General features: G+C 44.7%; 1 long non-coding RNA gene across 1 annotated transcript in view; it reads left to right on the top strand.

Moving 5' to 3' along the window:
* The window catches only part of LOC138302079 (uncharacterized), a 167,167-nt gene that overhangs the window by 23,263 nt on the left and 119,353 nt on the right, over positions 1-24,551 (top strand). Inside the window, exon 3 of the long non-coding RNA XR_011205261.1 lies at positions 3,008-3,080. This is a non-coding gene — a long non-coding RNA (uncharacterized lncRNA). The remainder of the gene's footprint in view (positions 1-3,007; positions 3,081-24,551) is intronic.

Below are 24,551 nucleotides of genomic sequence, written 5' to 3'. Positions count from 1 at the left end.
GGACTTTCCCATTGGTCTTCTGTCTCGCTGGGATATAGGTCCATCTCTAAACCAGGGGTTGGGGTGATTAAGAAGCCGGAAGCAGAAATAGTGGGGTTGTCATCCGGTGTTTCCCATTTTTTAAGTAAATTGACATGGTATATTTGTGTCCTTTTTGGGTGTTGATTTATTTCAATAAGATATGTGACAGGGGAGACTGCTTTTATTACTCTGTATGGTCCTTGCCATCTAGCTAACAATTTATTTTCAGAGGTAGGTCGTATTATCAGAACCTGGTCATTAGGGTCAAAGGACCGCAACTTGGTCCCCTGGTCATAATACGCCTTTTGTTTAGTCTGTGCTTTTTCTAGGTGTTACCGTACATCTTCCCAGACCGTGTGTAGGTGATTTTTCAGTTTATTGACATACTCTAACAGAGGTTTTTCCTCCTCCCCCTCTTCTTCCCACCTTTCGGCCGCCATATCAAGCAAATTACGGGGCTGTCTCCCGAACACTAACTCGAAAGGACTGTGTCCCGTGGAGGATTGTTCATGAGTCCGGATGGCATAGAGAACCAGAGGGAGTTTCTGATCCCAGTCCCTTCCGGAGTCTTCCATCGTTTTCCTCAGCAGATTTTGAATGGTGCAGTTATAGCATTCTACGAGACCATCAGTTTGAGGGTGGTATACGAAGGTCTTTATCTGGGTGATCCCTAGTAGTTTGCAAATCTGTTTCATAAGGGAGGACATAAATGGGGTACCTTGGTCTGTTAGGATCTCCTGGGGAAATCCGACCCTGGAGGAGAAGTTTATCATGGCTTGGGCCACTACCTTAGTGGTCATGCTGGACAAAGGGATCGCCTCAGGGTATCTGGTAGCGTAGTCTACCAGGACTAATATGTAGGTGTGGCCCTTGGAGGAGGGTAATAAGGGTCCTACTAGATCCATACCCACGCGCCTGAAGGGGATCTCAATAATGGGCAGGGGTTGTAACGGGGCCTTCCTCAGGGTTCCTGGTTCTATTAATTGACACCTGGGGCACTGTGTGCAATATTTTCTAATGTGAGCATACACCCCTGGCCAATAGAATCTTCTCAACAAATATTCCTCGGTCTTTTCTCGACCGTAATGTCCACCCCCGGCTGGTTATGGGCTAAAAATAGGACCTGATTCCGATAAGTCTCCGGTACCACTAGTTGTTTCTTCTTTCCGTAGGCGGATGAAGTGATTCTATACAAAAGGTTCTTATGGATTAGGAAATAAGGACCCACCTCTTCTGTGGACTCCGTTTTGGCGTTTTCCCACGCGTGAGAGAGAGTGGGGTCCTCTCGTTGGCTAGCTCTAAAAGAGAGGGTGGTATTGGCGCTGCTGGCCACTACTTTCTCAGGAAATGGTTCAGTCCTTGAAGTCTGATACTTGTGATTCTCCTGTCTTTTCTCCCTTCTCAACATTTTAGTGTGAACTGGGGAGCTCTCAATGTGACTGTTGGAAAAGGGCGCTTCCGACAACCAATCAGAAGATAGCGCCTGATTTTTGATTTTTTCTAAAAGAGCAGTGAAGTGGATATAATCTGTACCAATAACACAGTCTTCAACCAATCTATCCATAATCCCTACAGGAAGGAAGTCATGAAATTCTCCCCACTCTACCCTGATCAATGCTAGCGGATAATTCTCCTTATCCCCATGAATGCAACAGATGGTAACCCACTGACTCGGGCCGGATCAGTTTGATTTACGAGGTTGCTATGGATTACGGAGTGGCTACAGCTCGAATCAATTAACGCTTCTACTGGGGTTCCATTTACTTTGATGATCTGTTTGAACTTATGTTGCCCTCTTCCAGTGCACAGCACCCTGCCCCGGGTGACCCCTATTTCCATAGGTTCTACCCGATCACCTTTTCTGGGACACACTCTCGCAATGTGTCCCCACTCCCCACAGCTAAAACATTGTGGCTGTTGCATGGGGTTTGTTTCTCCGGGTCTGTGAGTTCCTGGCTCTTCTACTGTTCGTCGAGGAAGATATTTGAAAGTACCCACGGGAGGTTTGACACTATTTCGGGGACTTAAAGTCTTGACGTCAATGGATCTGTGATACGCACAGGCTAGGTCTACGGCCAGTTCTGTGTCTATCTTGGGGTGTTGTCTTATCCAGTTCCTAGTACTGCCTGGGAGGGAATCCAGATATTGTTCAAGGATAACCGCTTTAATGATATCTTCTCTGTCGGATCCTAATGGACCCAGCCATTTTAGTCCCAAGTCTTTTACCCTGAAATAGAATGTGCGGGGGTCCTCACTCTGTCCCCATTTTACCTTTCGGAACTTCATCCTATAATATTCAGAATCGTGACCCACTCTTTCCAAAATACTACTCTTGATATCTTTGTAAGGAGTAGTACCCCCGGGATTCGCGGCCTGGTATGCAGTCTGAAGGATGCCCGTCAGGAGTGGCGCAACATACTGTCCCCAGCGCTCTTCCGGCCATTGGGCGGAGGAGGCCACACGTTCGAAATTTGTGAAGAAGGAATCAGGGTCCTCTCCTTCTTGAAATTTTTGTAGGACTGAGCTTGGGACATTAGGGTGTACCTTACTTGCCGCGTTAGTGTCTGTTAATTTCTGGAGTGCAGTCTCATGCACCAGCTGGTTGTTAGCCATAATGGTGGCTTGACTTTTTAAGGCAGTTTGAAGAGCCTCCTGGTCCTCTTTTGCTTCCCTTTGATGCACCTCCCATACCAATTGGAGGTGTTGTTGGCCTTCCGCCAACTGCTTGATCATATCTTCCAGCGCAGGTTTCTCCCCCATCCTGTGTACCTCGTTGTACCGCCTAGGCTGTTGGATCCCACTTCTGACCCCACAGTGGTGGGGGATCGGCAGTACAGAGGACTCTGGGTCGTAAGTAGAGTGCAAGAAGAGGTTTATTGTACAATGAAAGTTGATGTAATAAATAGAACTGAGTGAAGGATGATGACGGACCCGTTCGGTTACTTTCTTCTTCTTCTTCTCTTGTCTCTGGCCTGTGTCTTCCTAGGTCTCCTGATGGTATCAGCTCTCGGGACCTCCCAGGTGGAACCGGAAACATAAAACACAGCAGGAAAACGAAGGTAAGTGGTTTTCGGTATTCTGGGGTAGTTGGTGTATAGTCATGCGGGGGTGAAATTGTGGAGGAAAGGGGTAGGTGTGTTTATAGATAGCCCGGTAGTGAGTTTGTGTTAAGGTAGGGATATTAGTGACAAGCAAGCTCTCAGTAGTGTTGGCCCACGTAGTGGTTTTCTTTACGTCTTTTCCCCTCTGTGACTCCCTTCACGCGTGCTCCCCTTCCGTCCTCCCCTCCGTTCCTCCTCCTCCTCCCCCTTCCGTTCTATAGAGAAAAACAGGGTTTTCCCTGCCTTGTAACAAGGACCGTACCTTGTTAAGCCACAACCCTCCAGGGTCGTGGCGGCAAGTGATCGTCTCCGGGTTTCGGCTCCCTCCTTCTGTGCGTCCCTCCCGTCCTTGAGGGTTGTCTGGTTCCTCCTTCTCTGTTCGCGGCGTCTCCTTCTCGTTCTCTCCCGGTGGCGTCCTCCGGGAGAACTCCTCTCTCCTCTTTTCCGAGTCCGTCTTCCTTTTTAATGAGGGAATCCGGAAATCAGCCTTGCGCGCGTCTGTAGGCGTCCCCATGTTTCCATGGGAACGCGTGAGCCCTTCAACTGCGGCGCGCGAGAGGCGCCAGCCCGAGGCGGTGGTGGGTGTGGTCGAGGAGACCCGTCTACATAGCTATTGATACTTTGTATAATTTAGTGTGTAAAGGCAATGCTCCCAGGAACTAACAATGGATGCACTGACTGGAGTATAAGGTGATACATAGTTGTTACCTGACGAGCCCAATGACGGGAACAGGAGAAGAGGAGCCAATCATCGACATGTGAAAGACAGTTTAGTTAGATCTTAGATTTGAGGTTCAACTTTCATTGGACTAAACATAAACGTACAATTCTTTGACCAATAGCAGCATGGGAAGATGTCCTAGGAAATCTAACTTAGCCAGACTGTACCGCGAGAAGACAGCCACATTCTTTCCAAACTGCACGGAGAGACATTTCTCACTTTTTTCCTAACTTTGTTGCCGAGAAGCGACATTCTGATAATATCAGTTCCTGAGACATTTCTATTTCCAACTTCATTGCTGAGTCCTGATGCCCATGTTGACTGAACAGATGTCCATTTGACGAAGACTGTTGTAGCTTGCTGAACCATACTGAGGCAAGGTATAAGACGATGTTACTGATTGGCATGTCTATTTGCTTTTGTCTTTAGGTACCAACCGCTAATTTTGATAGAGCCATAGCTAGATGTTTTTCCAAATTTGTGTTGACTAAATTGTTTTGCATGTTTCTGTATGTTCATCATTTCATTCTGAGACTAAGTTACATGATATTAGCATAGGGAAATAAACATTCTGACTTTTACATAAAGGCGTGGTTATTCATAGCCAAGGAGTCAAGGTGCATGGAAATTACAGACTCCCAAAATGTTTGATGTTATTGACTGGTATTGTTATTGATTGGTATTGAAACGGAGTCTTATGGTGGGAACTACAATAAGCGCAGTCAAAAGGTCCATTTAACCTCTAACACGTCCAATTACAAACTAAGATAAGAAACCAAAAAAGGTCAGACGTGCTCACAGTATTGAAATGACGTTCTCTCCAAATTACGATTTCATGATGAATGCATCAATTGTTGGCGGCTGGAATTCTGTTCACAAACCACTGACCATTTACGACTCCTCAAAGGAAGTGCTACTGATTCGCAAAGGGGAAGAGGTGCCCATGGTGCCACTTCCCTTTGGGAATTTGGGTGCAGCCTCTGGGGAGTAGGCAGTGGTCCACTGACTACTGCCTGATCCCACTGTAGCTTTACAAATCTAAAACTATTTAAAGCAGCAGCAATTCTTTTAAGAAACACAGGTGCTTAAAAAAAATACAAGTTTTCCACTTTGGAATGCAAATACAGTGTGGTGGTCTTCTGTCACTTATAGGTCACCAACCCTGTCATAGCAATCAACCACAGGGAGTTGCAAATTATGACCTGCCTAATGAGTATTAATCAAGTAAGTTGCTTGGTGACCCCTTTTTATTTTTTTGGTGACCTGCTAGTAAAAAAGGTTGGTTCGCAAAATCAGATTCCATTCACAAAAGTCCATTCACAATTTGCCACCACTTTCTGCAAATGGAATATTTGTATATCAGGCTTTATGTTCTTACCATACTCACAATAGGGTCTGGGTGAAATTTCTTATAAACATCTGTTATGTGAAATGCCTAAGATTGTGCCATTACACCACGTCGAAAAATTGAAAATGTGCTCTGCTAAAATTCAAATTGCAGGAGCATGGGGAGAATGAGAACCAACCAAATGCGAACAACTGTTGTTTGCTTCACCTGCCATTTTTCACTGTTTTAACTCAAAATGCCCCATTGTGCCAAAAATGGAAGAGGGGATGCATTGTATGCTAAAAATAATGCAAAAATGCCAAACACCCAGAAAAGGAACCAAACCGGTAGGAAAGGTACTCAGGAAAGGTACTCCAGCTCATACCTCGAGTAAGTCCAGCACCACACATGGCAAACCACTGCAATGCAACACCCCACCCCCAATAAAAAATAATGGAGGCAGTGTCTCAAAATATAAATCCTTTTGGAAATAATGTTAAAATTAATACATTTATTTTCATTTAAGCAAATGTAAATTTAAATTAATGTTAAAAATTATATATAAATGCACATGATTATTTTATGATAACATATTTTAATAACTGTTTTCTTAAAATATAAATGTAACTTTCAAATAAAACAAACTAAATTAATTCTAATTGTAATGTTTTGTAATTTGTGATATATAATAAATAAATATTAACATTTTACTTTAGGGGAATGTCTTTTTCATATAACTCAAACCTATTTTTATAGTTTAATTTAATATATTTAAATAAATTAACTTTTCAATTCAAAATTAAGTTGATGCATTGTAGCAGTTTTTTTATTTTGTTCTACAATTTATATTCATATATAATTAATTTAAATTAATATTTAGCATAAATACATTTTTACTATTTTTTAAAGTTTAATACACTTTTAAACTTTTCCCTATACTTCACAATAAGAAAACCTCCATCTTGGAAGTATAGACATCTGCCTCTATGTGAAAAGTTACCAGTAGTAACTTTACATTAGTAAATGTGGCTCCACCCTCTATTTTAGGGGTAGAAACTTGTATGTGTACATCTTGTAGTAAATTTAAACTCGGAAATTGTGAATAGCCAAAAGCAATACATATACTACAAAGTGTAAGAATAAATCTATACATGCAGATTTAATCACATGTACATTTACTTTTGTGAATAGGCTCTAATGTATTTATAGTGATGGGAAGAGACATACTTGCAATGCTTCACCTAATGGATTGCTTGATTGGCTATGCATATTGATTTTTAATATTGAAATGTTAGCTGCTTGAGCCAACTTTGACAAATGAAACCCAGTGTGCCATGTTTCTTCTTCGGTAGTCTGAAAAGCTGGCTGGTAGCTGTATTTTGCATTCTCTCTAGTTTTCAAAGTATTAACAGGAGGGTCCTGGAGTACAGTCCACTGGCAGAGTCCAGATGGGAGAGTATTCATGCAATTATAGCTGTTATCTTTTGCAGAAACCCATGAGAAGGGAAAATTAATCAACGAGATCTCATCACATGGAAGCTTTTTTGGCAATTTTATTTACTTGTGAAATAAATGACATGTTAGTATCTATAGTGACACCTACATTTCTCCCTTCAGCTGAGTACTGTGTTAGGTGACCTGGTTCCAGAGGCCAAATGTCTGAAGGGTGATGTATCATATAAGTTAGCACATTAAAGAGTCTCCATTTTGAGGTGTTGAGCTAAAATGGTTACCAAACATCCAGTAATCAATTGCTTGTAACTATGGGGGTCATTCCTACCCTGGCGGTCTATGACCGCCAGGGTAGGTGACGGAGGAAGCACCGTCAACAGGCTGGCGGTGCTTCCGGGGGCATTCTGACCGCGGCGGTAAAGCCGCGGTCAGAAAAGGGAAGCCGGCGGTTTCCCGCCAGCTTCCCGCTGCCCCAGGGAATCCTCCATGGCGGCGCTGCAAGCAGCGCTGCCATGGGGATTCCGACCCCCTTCCCGCCAGCCTGGTTGGCTGGCGGGAACGGGTGTTGTGGGGCCCCTGGGGCCCCTGCCGTGCCCATGCCACTGGCATGGGCACTGCAGGGGCCCCCTAACAGGGCCCCACATAGATTTTCAGTGTCTGCGTGGCAGACACTGAAAATCGCGACGGGTGCAACTGCACCCGTCGCACCCCTTCGACTCCGCCGGCTCCATTCGGAGCCGGCATCCTCGTGGAAGGGGGTTTCCCGCTGGGCGGGCGGGCGGCCTTCTGGCGGTCGCCCGCCAGCCCAGCGGGAAACTCAGAATGACCGCCGCGGTCTTTTGACCGCGGTACGGTCTTCTGGCGGTTCCCGCTTGGCGGAATGACCGCCTATGTCTCCATGGAACAGGATTCAAGAGCAGATGAAGCCTTGGAATTATTAGGTATCAACATTATTACAACTCAGATTGAAGAAGGAAATGAGGTCAGGTGTTGGACTGAGGTGATCTCAAAGATGTGGAGAATTGGTTGGGGAAATGGTACACCAGCTGCAGCGCTGAACAGTTCAGAGAAGAAGAGGGAAGCAATATGGTGAGAATCCTATCAGCAATGCATAATGTAATCCATTTCAGAATAGTTCCATTAATGCCTACTTTATGAAGTGAGGAGTGATGGACGACGAACTGAGCCAACAGCCAAAAAGATGTCAAGTACGAGATCAACTTGCCTGCTGAGTCAGTGGCTGATTTGATTCCATCCCATGTGGAAGTCAGTGAAACCTGAATTCCATGATCATTAAGGATCCATTTTGGTATTCAAGAGAGATTGTTATTGTTAATATGTCCCAGTATTTGCCGAAATGCAGATCAATTTGTCTAAAAAAACTTTTGCCATTGGCCAGTGTCTGATAGGCTCTGTAGGATCCACATCACACTTAGGCCCATATTTATACTTTTCAACGCAAATCGGCGCCAGGGCAGATTTGTGTCAAAAAGTTTACTGCTGGTTAACGCCATTCCAATACGCCAGCTGGGCACCTAATTTATGGAATGACGTTAGCTGGCGCTGCGGCCTGGTTAGCGTCAAAATAAATGACTCTAACTGGGAAGCAGAGGCGAAGGGAAGACTGGGGGTTGTGCGCCAAAGAATGGTGCAAGTCAGGTTAGAGTAAAAAATATTGGCTCTAACCTGACTTGCGCCATTGTTTGACGCACAACCTCCATGGAAATGACTCCTGTTTTAGCAAAGACAGAAGTCATGCCCCCCTTCCCAATGGCCATGGCCAGGGGACATCTGTCCCTGGGCATGGCTGTTGGGCACAGTGGCATGTAGGGGGGCCCAAGTTAGGCCCCCCTATGCCACTTAAAAAATATATATACTTACCTGCACTTACCTGCACTCACCATGGATGGGTCCCCCCCTTCATGGGTGTCCTCCTGGGGTCGGCTGGGGTGGCAGGGGGTGTCCCTGGGTGCAGGGAAGAGCACATGTGGACTGCTTCCATTGTCTCTGACCATGGAAATGAGCCCACAGGTCCCTTAACACCTGCCCTGACCAAGGTGTTAAAAAACAGTGCAAATCCGGCTGGGCGCCATGTTTTAAGGCCCGCCTCTTCCTGTGCGTCATTTTGACACCGAAGGATAAATAAGGTGCACATACCTTAGAGTCATTTTTTGCACAGGAACGCCTACCTTGCATGTCATTGGCGCAAGGTAGGTTTTCACGTCCAAAAAATGACTCAAACTCCATAACTTTGGTGCTTGACGGGTCTAGCGCCAAAGTATAAATATGGAGTTAAGTTTGCGCCCAAATTGTGTCAAAACAAATGACGCAAATCTGGCGCAAACAGTGTATAAATATGGGCCTTATTTTTTAACACAGGTTTAAAATCTTTAATTTTGTGCTCCCTTGAGAAGGGTCTCATCACAAAAAAAGTAATGATTTGGGCTCTGGTCGGGATGACCCCAGAGCTTGTGAGGAAGTGTCAGACACCATTGAGGAGGGCCAGGTGGTTAGCAGAACTGATCTGTTCTGTTACATCAGTGGATGCTGACGAGAGCAATCTGCCAAATTGCTCTGAAATCCATCTCCTTAGGTGGATAAATCAATTGGGTGCTCATTGGCCGTACCCTAGACCTTTGATTTTCCCTGCTTCTTCTTTAACATTTCACTTGGAACCCTTTGAACATAAGCACGGGGAAGAGGAAAGTCCTAAATGTGAATGCCACCATAGAAACCAGTAGCTCTACCATAGCCACTTTTCTGGCAAGGACCATCGGAGTCATTAAAAATAAATTTGACTTGGTGGAAAGGTGTCTCTCTCTGGACATTGGCGATTCACCATAACCTTGTACCTCAGGTGATAGCTGCTCAGCTGTGCATTGGTGGTCAGTGGTTAACACAGTTAATGCAGGCTTATTAGCTAGCAGCCCAACTTAGGTCCAGAAACAACTGTGTCAGCAGATTTGCAGCCTAGCAGCTAAATGCAAAAGGGAGGCAAAGTGCTTTATCCTTCAGTCAGAGGATTTCCTCCCACAAAACATTCAGGATCATAGCCAGATTTTGACCTGAAGCTCCTAGGTAACTGTACTGCTCCAACATAGGCCCTTTGTTTGGATAAGCTCACAGCTCTATTCAATAAATGTCTTGCACTCTTAATTGAGAACATTGCAAACTTGGAAAACATAGATTGTAAAAATCTAAAAACTTCATTAGCAAGCAACTGTTTCCACTTCAAGAGGCTCCACTATCTTCTGCCTCAGTACAGCCACTGCCTCTCATGATTGAGCATAACACTCCTTCGGATAGTACTACTTTGTCTATTAATAATACTTGAAAAACTCATCTAGACTGGATCAAAGAAATCCATTAAAACACACCCCTGGTAGAGTGCCTCATAAATTCCTTTCCTTCTCATATCCTGAGCACCAGACCATCTCCATTGTGCCTGAATCTTCCCCTCGAAAGCTATCCATCTGCTTTTGTTATTACCAATGTACCAAAGCTAGCTGACCCTACAAATACATCAACCATCCAGCTTAAAAATATGGCCTGTCACTGACTTATGAAACATACACATTTCAACATCTGGGATTATAATAACATCCTTTTGTGCAGAGAGTTGTCTGGGTTGGCCCCACAGTGGAGCTATTTCACTGTGACTATGTGATCATTAATTTTAGGCATCTGGCTCTATCAAGACATCTTGCTGTAGCTGTTCCCAAAGTTCCCCTGCTAAATACCTTGGGGTGAGCCAAGTTATTTATTATTACTACTGTCTGAAGTTGTATGGCTGGCAGCAGCCCAGGACTCTTGCTAAAGTTTGATAGCTGGAACATTTCAGGACTAATGTCTAAGCTGGGTGATGAGGAATGAATCACTTACAAACAAATATTAGATTTTATTTTGTTTCAAGAAACCTGGTCCCTGGATATCATCATGTGGGATGGTTTTGAGAGTTTTTTGTGTTCCAGACAGTAGTTCGGATGTAGCCAGTGGTAGGGCTGGTCTAAAAACTCTTGTTCGAGCCTCTAAAGATTATGTGATCATTCCGGTACCTACAACCCACCCAGGCCTACAAATTCTTCGTGAGGTTTGTTCTGTTCAAACTATTTGTTTTGTCATCAATTTTTGCAATGTTTTAATGTCATAATTGAGGAGGATTTCAATGCTAAACAAGGCCCTAGTCACTCTCTGCCCCAACCCTTCCAAGAGTGCCAGGAGGGCCATCTCACCTTTATTTCTGACCAAAGAGCCAAAAAACTTTATAAGTATCCGAAAACGTATGGCCTATTTAACTCAATCAAATTGCTAGATGCCATCAATACTGGTTGGGGACCTGGTATCACCATTGATTACATATTTATCTCACCCTTAATGAGGAACTAGTACAGTTAGCCTTTATCTCACCAAATACTTATAACGACCATAACCCCATCAAACTCACACTTACCCTTCCAGTCACAGCTAATGTTCCTTTAGTCAACAGACGTAGGAATCTAAACTTAGCTGATAGTTGTCTAATGATCAGACACCATTAACTCTAGAAAGTTTGCATTGAAAAATGAGAGGTGGGATAAGCTTGTAGATGCAACCATAGCTAAGGATAACAGAAGCTTCTGGAAAATTATCATCCAGCTAATACTGTGTACGGGTCAGACAGGTGGGCTAGGGACCAACATTAGTGCAGATCAATGCAATGAGTATTTTAAATCTATTTATTCATATACATGTCCCAGGGCTGATAATCCCCTTGACTCATGATCCTACCTTCCTGCTGACAAATTTGATCTCGAAGAGGTGATTCTGGCGATTACTACAAGTGCTTCAAGGAAAGTGCCTGGGTCATATGGCATCCCTATGGATCTTGATAAGATGAGAGGTCTGGGACCCTAAAATTACTAATGTATTAAAAAGTGACATTAGTAGCAGGCTCCTGAGCTCATTGCATACTGCTGTGATCATCTATGTATTTGAAAAAGAAAGGCTGCAGGCAAGATCCACTATGCTACAGGCCTATCTTCTTATTAGATTTGTCAGTTAAGATTATTGGATAAATCACACTTAGCAGGACTAAGAGCTGGGCAGAGCAGGGTAAGGTGATTTCTCTGGTCCAATACAGCTTTAGAGAGGGGCGTGGTATGTTAGAACAGTGCCTTAACATTTACCTGATCATTACCAAACATATGACTGCTAAAAGCGTGTATTATATTTTCCCTCATGAACCAGAGCAGTGTCTTTAACAGGGTAAGCTGTAGTAAAATATGGAATGTTTTGTTAGATTTGGGGGCTAGAACATGATCTGGTGGATTTTTTGAGGGCCCTGCAATGCTCTGACCCTTTCGACATAGAGCGAGGTGTGCACCAAGGTTGCGTTCTGGCGCCGATCTTGTTTTTATTATACATCAATGGGTTGAATGCTTGTCTGCAATTTCTGGGACGGCGAGGCAATGATGAAATCTACTGAAGTCCCAGCATTTCTTTGTGCAGATGAAGTTCTTTTGTTTTCATGTACCCCCTAATGATTTCATGATTTTAATGGATAATTTGTGTAATTTATGGACAACTTAGACCTCAACACAAATATTTCAAAAACTAATGGACATACTTAAGAAAAGTGGCACTGCACACAGTGCAGCTCTACATTTCTTGTGCCCTTTATGGGCCAGCTACCGCCACCATGTGTGCGCTGTATTTAAAATATGGCACACCATGTCGCAGGGTAGGGGGCAATAGCGTTGTTTTTTATGACGCTATTGATGTACTCTGCAGGAGTAGCTCTAACATTTTGGCTCTACACCTGCAGAGTACATAGGGGCCCATTGTAAACAATGATGTGCCCCCTTTAAACGCCTGCTCTGAGCAGGTGTTAAAAGTGCCAAAAAAAATGACGCAAGGAAATCTTTTAGATTTCCCTGCGCCATTTTTGTCGACCCCCCCTAATGGGGGAGCGCCCCCTTTGCATACATTATGCCTGGCCCAGGCTAATGCAGAGCAAAGGGTTACAAAGTGGCACACAGCATGAAATGCACCACTTTGTGAATATGGCACAGCATTTGTGGCCTTCTAACACAACATTAGCGTCAAAAAATGATGCTAATGTGGCGTTAGAATGGGTAACATCCTCAACCATGCGTTGTAAATAACAAGGACATTTCCCACGCAAGTGTAACCACGTTTGCCTAAACAACGCATGGCTGTTACAGTGCCTTAACCACACATGTGCTGAACTATGCATATGCTTGGTTAAGGCACAGAAACAGCCGTGCTTTGTCTGGGAGAGAACACGGAGGACGCGGTGAGGAAAGTGGGGCTGGGGCAGAGGTGAGGGTGAATGAAGGGATTAGGGTGGGGGGGGAGCTAGCTATTGTTTTTTAATGGACGGGGGTGGGAGGTTGGGTATTTTTTTGAGGGTGGGAGTTGGACCATTATTTTTCATTAGGGATGGGAGCGACGTGGTGAGGTGAGTGGGCCTGGGGCAGGGGTGGGGGGTGGATTAAGGGTTTGGGGCTGGGGGTGGGCTATTTCTTATTTTTAAGGGGTGGGAGTTTGGGTATTTTTTTTAAGGGCTTAGGGTGGGGGTTGGGCTGTTTTTTTTTGGGCGGGAATGATGCAGTGAGGTAAGTGGGGATGGGGAAGGGTGGGGGATGGATTAAATGATTGGTGTGGGCTGGGTGCTTGGGCGGACTATTTCTTTTTTTTTAAGAGGTGGTGGATTTGGGTACTTTTTTTAAGGGCTTAGGGTGGGGGATTAGGCAATTTTTTTTTTTTAGGGGCGGGAGGTTTGGGTATATTTTTTATTTAGGGTGGGGGCGAGGTAGTTTATTTTTAAAGGGGTGGGGAAGGTTTCAGGAAGGGAGGGAGGAGGATGGTGAGAAGTGGAGCAAGGATCAGGGGAGGACGCAATGAAGTAAATGGGGTTTGGGCACGGTTGGCGGGTAGTTTGTAGCGCTGGGTGTATTTGGGCTTAGGGTGGGTGGGGGTCTCGGGGTACTTTAGCTTTAGTTTTTATGGGTGGGGGGTCCGGATATTTTTTTTTCACACCTCAGGGTGGGTGTGGGGGTCATGGTAATTTAGTTTTAGGGGCTGATATGGTGGGGTTGGGATATTTGATTTTCTAGGGCTTAGGGTGAGTGGGGGGTTCAGGGTAGTTTACTTATTAGGGGGAAGGTTTTAGGGCTCAGGGTGGGTGGAGGATGTTGGGGTAGTTTACTTTTTAGGAGTGGAGGAGTCGGATAGTTTTTATTTTTAGAACTCAGGGTGGGTGGGGGTGTCGGGTAGTTTACTTTTATGAGGGAGGGGTAGGGGGTCGGGATAGCTTTTTTTTAGGTTTAGGGCGGGTGAGAGGGTCCGAGTACTTTAGTTTATAGTGGTGAGGGTGAAGGTGTAGGGATAGTTTTATTTAGGTGGGGGGGGGGCGAGTAGTTTAGGTGTCAGGGGTGGGGGTCGTTTTGGGCCTTAAGGCGGTCGTGGGATGGTATGATAGAACCATGCATGCAGTTTTGCATGGAGTGTCTACACATGCTTTTATGATAATTAATTGTAAAGGCATGCATGGTAAAGGCATGCATGGAAACAACGAGGATGTTGTTCCGACCGCGTTGTTAATCCATGGGTGGTTTCAGCATGCGTGGTTCCATCATACAACCCACTAGAATAGCTCTAGGGGCTCTTAAATATGCCCCTAAGTTTGTGGCATGTGGTCTCAACTTAAGCAAAACAGGTGCTATCTGCATTAAGGATAGGTGTATTGAGAAGGTTAATAACTTCCCATATCTGGAGATAATCTTTGACTCACGGTGTACATGACTGCCTTGGACTTAGAAACAGGTGTCCACATTTTAGCTATTCAGTGGGGGCTCTGTTTGAGTTTTCCAGAAGGGTAGGTATGGACCCATTCAGCCTCTTTTGGAAGTCTATGAACTTAAATGTCTGCTAGTTCTACCAGTTTTGATTCACAGAGCCGGGGTCTTGGGTTATCATGATGTTTACCATCTGCAAGTTGACGAGAACCGATTTTGCAGGCAATTTCTTGGTCTTCCACCATTGCCTCCTCATTAATTTTTGCTTAAGGAACTGGATATATCATATGTGGCTGACCAGAATAAGATTGCCCTGTTGCTGCTTTGGGTCTCGTCTGGGCTAATACGCATACAGCCTAAAATCGGGACTTCATCCTAGACCAGTGGTTCTCAAACTTTTGACGTCTATGGACCCCCTCTTTATCATTGCTGGAACCCGGGGACCCCCACTGAATCATTATTGGAATCCAAGGACCCCCCACAAGTCACTACTGAAGCCTGGGACCCAGACCTAAACAACCACAAAACAATCCACAAAAATGTAAAAAACAAGCATTCCTACAAACACATACACAAATGATAACACATTTTAATTAATGTGCAAACAAATAAAATTATTATTATTATTATTATTAATTTTTTTTTTTTAGAGGAAGGTTGGAGCTTTTTTAAATTTAATTGAAGCCACACATCATCAGTACTTGATGCACCTGCACTGCTCCCACAAATCAATCTGAGGATCTTAATTTACTTTTTAGCCTAAAGTTTCAAATTCCTTAAGATTTACAGTACATTTTGAATTTTTCAATTGCATATTTAGCCACTTCATTTATGTACACTTTATTAATCTGTAAATTTTAGTTAATTTTCTAAGCAGCCATGGACCCCCTGTGGAGGCTTCGTGGACCCCTAGGTGTCTCTGGATCAGAGGTTGGGAACCACTGTCCTAGACTGTTGAAAAGGGCACTATGATTCATTGGCTCCGGTATTTCAAAGCTATGATAAAGTGATATGTAGCTATGATAGCTTTAAATCTCCTCAGCTGTTAACAAAGACAGATTTTCTCCAGATTAGGACATTATGGGCCAGATGTGCTAAGCCATTTGGCATTTCTTAACGGTCCGAATCGGTATTTCAAGCCATTAAGAAATGCAAAAGAGCCTTTTCTGATGTACCAAGGCCTTGAGGAAATCTCTAATTGCGATCCCGAGAACAGGAACTAGTAAATAGGGATTACCTATTTGCGATTCCTATTCTGTTTGTACACAGCATTTCCTAAATGCAATTTGGGCATTTGGGAAATGCAATGACCATTGACTTGAAGTCAATGGTAACCATGTGCAATTTTAAAAAAGCACCCCAAAATGCCTTTTTTACAATTGCAATAGAACACACACATGCCCCTTGGGCAGATATTTGCTCTACATGTGCAATGGGATTCCTTATTTGCGATTTCCTAATAGCAAGTAGGAATTGCTATTAGGAAATCGGTATCTCTGTATATAGCATTTTGCATTTCCAAAATAGCGATTTCCATGACATTTTCATGAATTTAACATTTTGTGAGGCACCCAGGTAGCAGGAAGAATTGTTTAAAACCTGTTCTTAAACTTCATGGATTTCAACAATAAATGTCAGCTTTGCATTTTTTCGCATGTTTCTGTATCAATTTGTTCTTTTATGCTGGATGTTTTCTGAAATCGGCTCTATAAAAACAAAGCCTGATGAATGTCAGAATTTCCTTTTTGCTGGTTTTAATTGTTTTCTGTATTGTATTTTTATGTTATTGGTGTATTAGATGCATTTATTATTGTTTTCAAATAATAGAAGAAAACGTTTATTGAAACTGATGATGACTCTCCCTGGTAGTGATGGCAAGCAGCCACAGGCTTCTCAAGAATATTTAAGAGGAGGCATAAAAAGGTCAGCACTCAACAGACACCGAACAGTGTAAAAGTATGATTGTGCAGCCCAGTGCTTATCTTTGTAACAAGAGAAGTACTTAAAGGCATGTTAAAACTCAATACTACAAAGAAGTATCATATACTTTGAGTCCCTAGTGTGATACTACTGCCTTTTGGCAAGGATGCTCCCCTCCGCCCACTTTGACCTCCCTCAGTCAAAGGTATCTTGGTGTAGATTTCAGCACAGCTGCTTCCCCCTTTGGTCTGGTAGACACCGGCAGGCACTCAATTTCTCAGTGTTTGTTCCACCCATATTTCCAGTCTGCTGCAGGCCTCACTCTGGCCTCCTCCTCCTAAGTCATAGTTCTTCTGCGGGGAAGGAAGACGTGATAGATGCCGATGCGTCAAGTGGCTTCTCCACTTCTTCAGAGCAGATGCGCGCCACACAGCAGTGTTTGGACGCAGTGGCAGGCATGCAGCTGTCTTCGCTTAGCTGGATGGGTGTGTAGGTCACAGCATGGACTGGGTGAGTTGATTCAGCGGCTTGGTCCTCCATGGGTCGAGGGAGTGTTACAGTCTGCTTCTGGTCCCTCTTTGAGTAAAAGTACCTGAGTCACATTAAGGTACTTTAGTGTGGCAGTGGTGGATTGGTCCTATTGGGTGTTCTTCCAATCAGCGTCTCTGCATCTTTACAGTCACTCAGACACACAGAGGCAAATGCCTCGAAGCAGCAGTTTCGCTTCCAGCAGCACAGTCTGCATAGGCACACGTTAGGCAGGTCCAACCCTTCACCCCTTCCATCTACCAATGGTAGTATTTAGGGAGGCTAGTCAACAGCTCACAGCAGCAAACTGACATAATTGAATTTCTAAGAGGAGATTGTCTTTACTCTTTCCAGTGCACAGGGTTTCACAGTTTCAGAGATGTCAGCAGCATGCTTTCACTGTCTATGAAGTAACCTCACCTCCTTTTTGCCCACATGAACACACTAGGGATTTCCGAAATGGAACCCATAGGCAACCTTCATTCTGGTTCGGTTAGACATACACAATTTGTGAAGTACACAGACCACACACGTATGTGCATACATGTGTACATACACACATTCCCTTGGGATATCAGTGCAGGGTTTGAGTTCATGTGTAGCAGAACTTTACATGAGGTGGCAGAATGCCACCATTCCTGTGCTAGATTAGCATGAAGCTGGGCCACAAATCCAAAATCCAGAATACGAGATACTTGCATTAGGGCACCCAGGACAGAGGACACGATTGTTCACCAAGCTGGGTACATTCCCATCCCAACAGGAGAATGTTGTTGAAAATGCCAGCTGGGTATAAATCCACTGATTATCCAGGTAGGCACAATCTTTTCTTATGCTGATGATGTTGTACTATGTAAGGAGGTTAAACAATTTTAGTTTCAGCCAAGATTTGGTTTGCCTATTTTTGAGGGTTGGGTGATGGGGCCACAGTGTTCACCTTTTTCCTCTCAGGATCGAGGTCTTTTGCTTGTTTGATGAAATGATTAGTCAGACAAACATAGTTCGTGTGAATGGGTTGCTTTTGTAGGTATGCATTCTGGTCTCTGGACTTTAATGATCATTTCATGTAGTTTCTTTATCAGACATATGGCTACTAAGGAAATAGGCCATCGGTGTGTTTTTCAGTAGCTTCTTTTTTGGCTTACATATTCCCATATATTCTGAAACAGTTAACCAGCTTAAGGAGAGTTGTAAGTTTTCATTATCTTCCAAGTTTCCTCCTGCTTTATTGTAGTGTTTATACATTTGGGCCCATATTTATACTTTTTGACGCACAACTGCGCCAACGCAGTTGTGCGTCAAAAATTTTACCGCCGGCTAACGCCATTCCAATGCGCCATGCGGGCGCCTTATTAATGGAATGACGTTAGCCGGCGCTGCGGACTGGTGTGCGTGAAAAAAAATGACTCACACCAGGCAGCGCCGGCGTATGGGAAAATGGGGGTTGTGCGTCAAAAAATGGTGCAAGTCAGGTCTGAGGCAAAATTCAGGCCTCAAACCGGATTTGCGCCATTTTTTTTTACGCCCAACCTCCATTGACATGACTCCTGTCTTAGCAAAGACAGGAGTCATGCCCCCTTGCTCTATGGCCATGCCCAGGGGACTTATGTCCCCTGAGCATGGTCATTGGGCATAGTGGCATGTAGGGGGGCCCAAATCAGGCCCCCCTATGCCACAAAAAAAATCGGAAAAAAATACTTACCCGAACTTACCTTTACTTCCCTGGGATGGGTCCCTCCATCCTTGGGTGTTCTCCTGGGGTCGGCAAGGGTGGCAGGGGGTGTCCCTGGGGGCAGGGGAGGGCACCTCTGGGCTCCTTCCGAGCCCACAGCTCCCTAAACGCCTGCCCTGACCGAGGCATTAAAAAACGGTGCACATCAGGCTGTGCGCCGTTTTTTAAGGCCCACCCCCTCCTGTGCGTCAAAATGACGCCAGAGTATAAATAAGGTGCACAGGCCTTAAAATAATTTTTGGGAAGGGAACGCCTACCTTGCATATAATTAACGCAAGGCTGGTTCCCCCTTCCAAAAAATGACGCACATGGTGGAATTTTGACGCCCGCGGGGTCGGACGTCAAAGTATAAATATGGGGCAGGGTTTGCGCCGATTGTGCGTCAAAATTTTTGACGCACATTCGGCGCAAACAGAGTATAAATATGCCCCTTGGTGTCATCCAGCTAACGTACCTGGATCCTTTAATTGCTGGAATTAATTCATAAAGGTTCATCTCAAAAGATGTCAAATTATGCTAGAAATTTTGATCCGTTATTGTTGTTCTGGTAGTTAAGGAGAAGGACAGTGCAAATCTAATGAAGGGTATATTCAGTTTCATCATTATCTGATACTTGCATGGTGATTCGAGGAATGGCTAACTAAGAGATTCTTCTAAAGAAATCACAGGATGGCTACTCCAGGTGATATGATTTGACCCAGTTACAGAGATCGCCAAGGGAGAGATAAATATTCCATCAAATGTATGTCTTGCTAAATGGGTTGCAGTTGCAGAAAAATCATTGATTCAAAGTAAGAGGCCAATAAGACATTTAGCTGTGTATTAGGTAGGCTTGTCAAACTGTGGGCTTGATTTAGAGTTTAGTGGACAGGATACTCCATCTCAAATGGACAGGGTACTCTGTCTGCCAAACCATTGGTCCTCCCACCTCATATAGAGATGCGCGAACCTTAACTTTTCAATCAACAGAGAATCCATACTCCATGGCTGAAAAGCTTCCTCCAACACCCCAATGGAGATGGGGACATAAAAAGAAGGATATTCCAATACCTGCCTTATTTAGGATTGACTGTGTAATGTATTTTTTTCTTTCTATCACCACCCGATAAAAGCTGGTAGTGAGGGACCGAAAAAACTATAATGACCACCAGTAATTGGGAGAAAGCTCCAAGGTGTGGGGCTCATTCACTGTTTGTTTCCCAGAACCAAAAACTCCTGGTTTTGGAATTTGTTTATGAAAAACAAAACCTTTGGAAAAAGTTGGTGAATTGCCTTCAAAACATATGGCCAGGGCGTCCACCAAATTTGTTTGCACTTTGAAATGAAAAACCATTGCAGCTGTTCCTTTCAGTGTACAGAAATGACAGCTGAGCCACCAGCCTTTTCTAAATGTGAGGCACGGTGGTAGGTCAGGATTGTGGAAGTAATGTCCTCCGCAGCCTTGACAGACAGTGTACTCCATCAAACCTTATATCAGGTCCTTTGTTTTTAAATCTCGTAGTAAGCAAGGGTGGGTGTGCTTATGTGTGTATGGATGTGAGTTTCAGTTTTCCTTTTTAAATGCATCTGTCCTGCAGCAGTCAAAGGTTTTCTAAAATGCACCATTTGGCACATTAGCTCTTTTAACAGATCTACTTGGGCAATCATGCTTTTTAAAATCCGCATCTTGTGAATGTTTCTCAAAGTCTTTCTAAGCTCTTCATGGCCTTCTACTCCTAATGGCATTGATGTGTTTTCTAAACTAACTTTAGTGGCACTGAACGTCTATCTAAGCTTCCTCACAAGCTATTTACTGGGCATCCTTTCTTTTTAAAATGGCACTTAATTGAAACCATGTCAAACGAACCCATATTAAATGTTGACACTCAACCTGTTTCTAAAATTCCTTGCATGGCACTTAAGCTCTTTTTGCTAGTACCTGGTTGGAATTAAACGATTTCTAAAATTGCAAGGCTGCATTCAAGCTCATTAGCCCCCAGAGAATACTGCTTTGGACACAGATTTATACCTAGTAGTAGGAATGCATGCCACTACCCCTTTAATGATTAGCGGAGACATGGGAGAATCAAAATACATCCATAAAGCTTCTACTAATAACTTTAAGAACATGCCTTAGGCATAAAACTATTACATTAAATAACTAAAGAAACTTGCATTATCTGAGGAAAATAATAATATATACCTAGGTGACAACAGACCAAAGACAATAGGCCTATTTTGTAGATTTAGGGGGTCATTCTGACCCCCGCCGGCGGCAGATGCCGCCGGCCTGGCGGGAACTGCCAGAAGACCGTACCGCGGTCAAAAGACCGCGGCGGTCATTCTGAGTTTCCCGCTGGGCTGGCGGGCGACCGCCGGAAGGCCGCCCGCCCAGCGGGAAACCCCCTTCCACGAGGATGCCGGCTCCGAATGGAGCCGGCGGAGTGGAAGGGGTGCGACGGGTGCAGTTGCACCCATCGCGATTTTCAGTGTCTGCCACGCAGACACTGAAAATCTATGTGGGGCCCTGTTAGGGGGCCCCTGCACTGCCCATGCCAGTGGCATGGGCACTGCAGGGGCCCCCAGGGGACCCACGACACCCGTTCCCGCCAGCCAGGTTCTGGCGGTGAAAACCGCCAGAACCAGGCTGGCGGGAAGGGGGTCGGAATCCCCATGGCGGCGCTGCTTGCAGCGCCGCCGTGGAGGATTCCCGGGGGCAGCGGGAAGCCGGCGGGAAACCGCCGGCTTCCCTTTTCTGACCGCGGCTTTACCCCCGTGGTCAGAATGCGCCCGGAAGCACCGCTAGCCTGTTGCCGGTGCTTCCGCGGTCGTTGGCCCTGGCGGTCCATGACCGCTAGGGTCAGAATGACCCCCTTAACCTTCTCTGCTGGAAGGAGGAGGATGGTACAGGGATCTGCATAACATGATGAGCCGCCTCACTCTGACAAGCATCTTTCTCACATCAGCAAAGAAAGTACAGGCAGAACTGGAAGGGAACAACCAGATCAGGTGGGAGGGGCCAGGCTCTTTGACAACCTTGGATGATTCTGCCAGTTTGGAAAATCCCATGTTATGCAGGGGGTTGGACTTGCTGGTGGCCTGCTTACAGGAAATGGCAGTTAGGGGTAGAAGAGTGGCATCATTACATTGCATTGGAATGCCCACATTATAGATTAGCCATGTTTAAACCCCTGCATACTTTAGCAGACTTTAAGAAGAGTGTGAGCACAGGAGAGGAAAGATAGACTAGCTCCTTGATGCTAAGAGGAGGCAGCAGTGCCCAGGGGCTGTGAAAAGCACTGTTCAAAACGAATCATTAAACCAGTTAAAAATGTAAAGTCGAGGAATCCCTCAACAAACACTGCTGTTGGCTGGAGCATGGTACTCGTCACACACAAATCAAATCTGGTATAAAATAATTAGGTGGTGCCAGAGATATTCCTGGTAGATCAAACTGCTCATCTGAGGCCATTTCAATACCTACAGTGTTGAGCTGAGGTCTCGAGATACCAGCATGTGTGGGTTGGTTCCAGGTTGGAGCTCACAATTTGTTGGGTCCCCAAGTAGGCCAGCCATCCATTTAGCTTGGTTGTGTCAGTCTACCATTAGAGGTAGCGGTCACCGAGTGTTGAGTTTGATCTGGAAATGTCCACTGAGGAGTTGGGGCTCCCCAGATCTCTAGAAGATTTTCATGCTGCCTGCTTTATCCACCAACGTTTATTGCAGCATGGGGGAGTAGGAGGGAAGAGTGGAGGAAAAGAAAAGCTGGCTCCCCCACCAGCGCCATGAGAGGAAGTGCTGAGTGGGCTAGGAACTGTATCGGCTGGGATGGATTCTAGGGGATCACATTCAGCACCCGCTCTGCCATGTGCGGATGCCCCACAAGACTTGTTTGCATCACAAAAGGCAGCAAGCACTAAAAAAGGAAAACAGAACAAAGGAAATCACAAAAACAAAATATTTAGGAGCCGCATCAGCTCTAAGTAAGGCCCAGAATATTTATAGGCAACTGGCGTAGGGCAGCGCCACAAGTCTTTTTGCTGCACTACCATAGGCCAATGTGAAAGGACAGGAGTGCACCGTATGTCCTGTCCTTCCACCCAGCGGCAGGGTACAATTTTGTGCCAAGCGCCAATGCAGGCACCCTTACGCCAAGCTGGATTGTTCTCAGCAGGATTCGTTTTGTGCAGGAAAGGGCACCTTCCTGCACAAAAACAATCCTGAGAGTCTTTTCCTCTTTCTATGTGTGCTGCGTAATGCACCACACATAGAAAGAGGAGAAAACATGGAGAAATAAAAATATTTCTACTTGTTATGCCTTCCCTGGGTTTAGCGCTGTCCCACGTTTACGTCATTTTACAAGTCTGGAGCAGTGTCAAAATCCATGGGTGTTGCATGGGAAAACCCACTGCAATGTCCATGAAACGGCTCTCTGGCGCAGAGTAAGGTAACGCAGCGACTTGCACTGCTTTGTCTTACTCCAAATCTAGGAGCCACGCAAAGTGGCTTTCTGTGGCCTCATAGATATGGGTGAGAGACATGTGCTGCCGGAACTTTTAAAAAAAAAGTGACGCTCTGGCAGCGCAAACCTTTCATAGATATGCCATTAAGGGCCATATGTAAGATCACATTTTCCCATTGACACAGAATGGGAAAAACCCTTTGCTACATCTGGCCCTAAGTCTTTTGGGGCCTACCAAGAGTGATCTTGAGACAGCTTCTTCACTGCGCTTCGCACTCTTGGAGGTAGTGGTTTAGATTCTGAGCTCTGTGTGAATGGCCCTTTTTTAAAAAAAATCTATTTGGTATGCAACTTTGTGCTATGATAGACGTAAGATTCCCACTGAATGTACACTATTTTGTATAGTTTGTTCTTGCAGGATTAGCAAAATCAATAGGAATAACAAATGGATGGTGAAACTTGAGCTCAGTGTCTATTATGGGTACCATCTTAAATTATTTTAAATTGCTGAAATCTCTTATAATTGTAGTGCTTATGTACTGCCAATTAATTGTATAATGAGACATTTGACTAAGCCAGTAGGCCTGACATTTTATTGAGTAGTGTGTTTTAGGAGCTAGGGGTTAGGGCTTGCTCGTCTGCAAACCATTAAAGGTCCTTCTGGTATGGGTATGCTGGGCTGCATTTAGGGATGGGATGGGATGGAGGGCTCCTGCGTTTCTGTCAAAGCTGTTCGGGTTCTTAAATGTAGGGTGAATTCCTTCATCTTAAATATACTGCTTTTTAAGCGTGTGCATACAATGACATCACTCACCTCCTAGCATGGTTTAGATATGTCACTCATTCTAGCATTCAGCTGCGCCCTTCAAATGGCAGACATTGCACATTATAAATACCAGCTAACACAGTATAACACATAAAATAGCACACAGCTCCCCTTATACACCGCAATACTGACCTGCAGCACACCTTGCAGTGAAATGCTGTGGTACTGGTATGTGGCATCAAATTTGCCATTGACCATATCGGGCAATAGGCCAGTTAGCAGCTGTTTGGAAGACTCTCTGGCCGAATTTCAGGAGCTGTGTTTGATCTAGGGATGTGTTACTGCATTTGATGATTGCCCCAGTTTCTATTTCTACAGGGGATGAGATTTCCTCAGCAAATTCGGTTTAATACACGAATGATGACCAAGCATGACTGAAGACAAATCAGTGCTTAATTTATGCTTGTTGTTTCCGGTGCTGAGCACCGGCACTTAATTTTAAGGGACGGTGCTTGTTCTTCTGCCTCAAGCATTTGTGCGTGTAAAAGACACATTTGGGAAAGACGGAAGAAGGAAAAACGAAAAAGCGTCACAATGGGAGAAAGCAGAAAGCTGCATGAGTGAGCTGAAGGGGCAGGGAGAGGCTTTATATGGATTGAAGAGGCCCCAGATGGCTTCAGGATTACGCTGCCTCAGTATTCCGTGTTCCCACATTTAATTGCAGCAGCTGTGTGTTTAAAAGG

Source organism: Pleurodeles waltl, chromosome 6 (genome assembly GCF_031143425.1).
Source record: "Pleurodeles waltl isolate 20211129_DDA chromosome 6, aPleWal1.hap1.20221129, whole genome shotgun sequence".
NCBI lineage: Eukaryota > Metazoa > Chordata > Amphibia > Caudata > Salamandridae > Pleurodeles > Pleurodeles waltl.
This window is presented reverse-complemented; position numbering and strand designations above follow the sequence as displayed.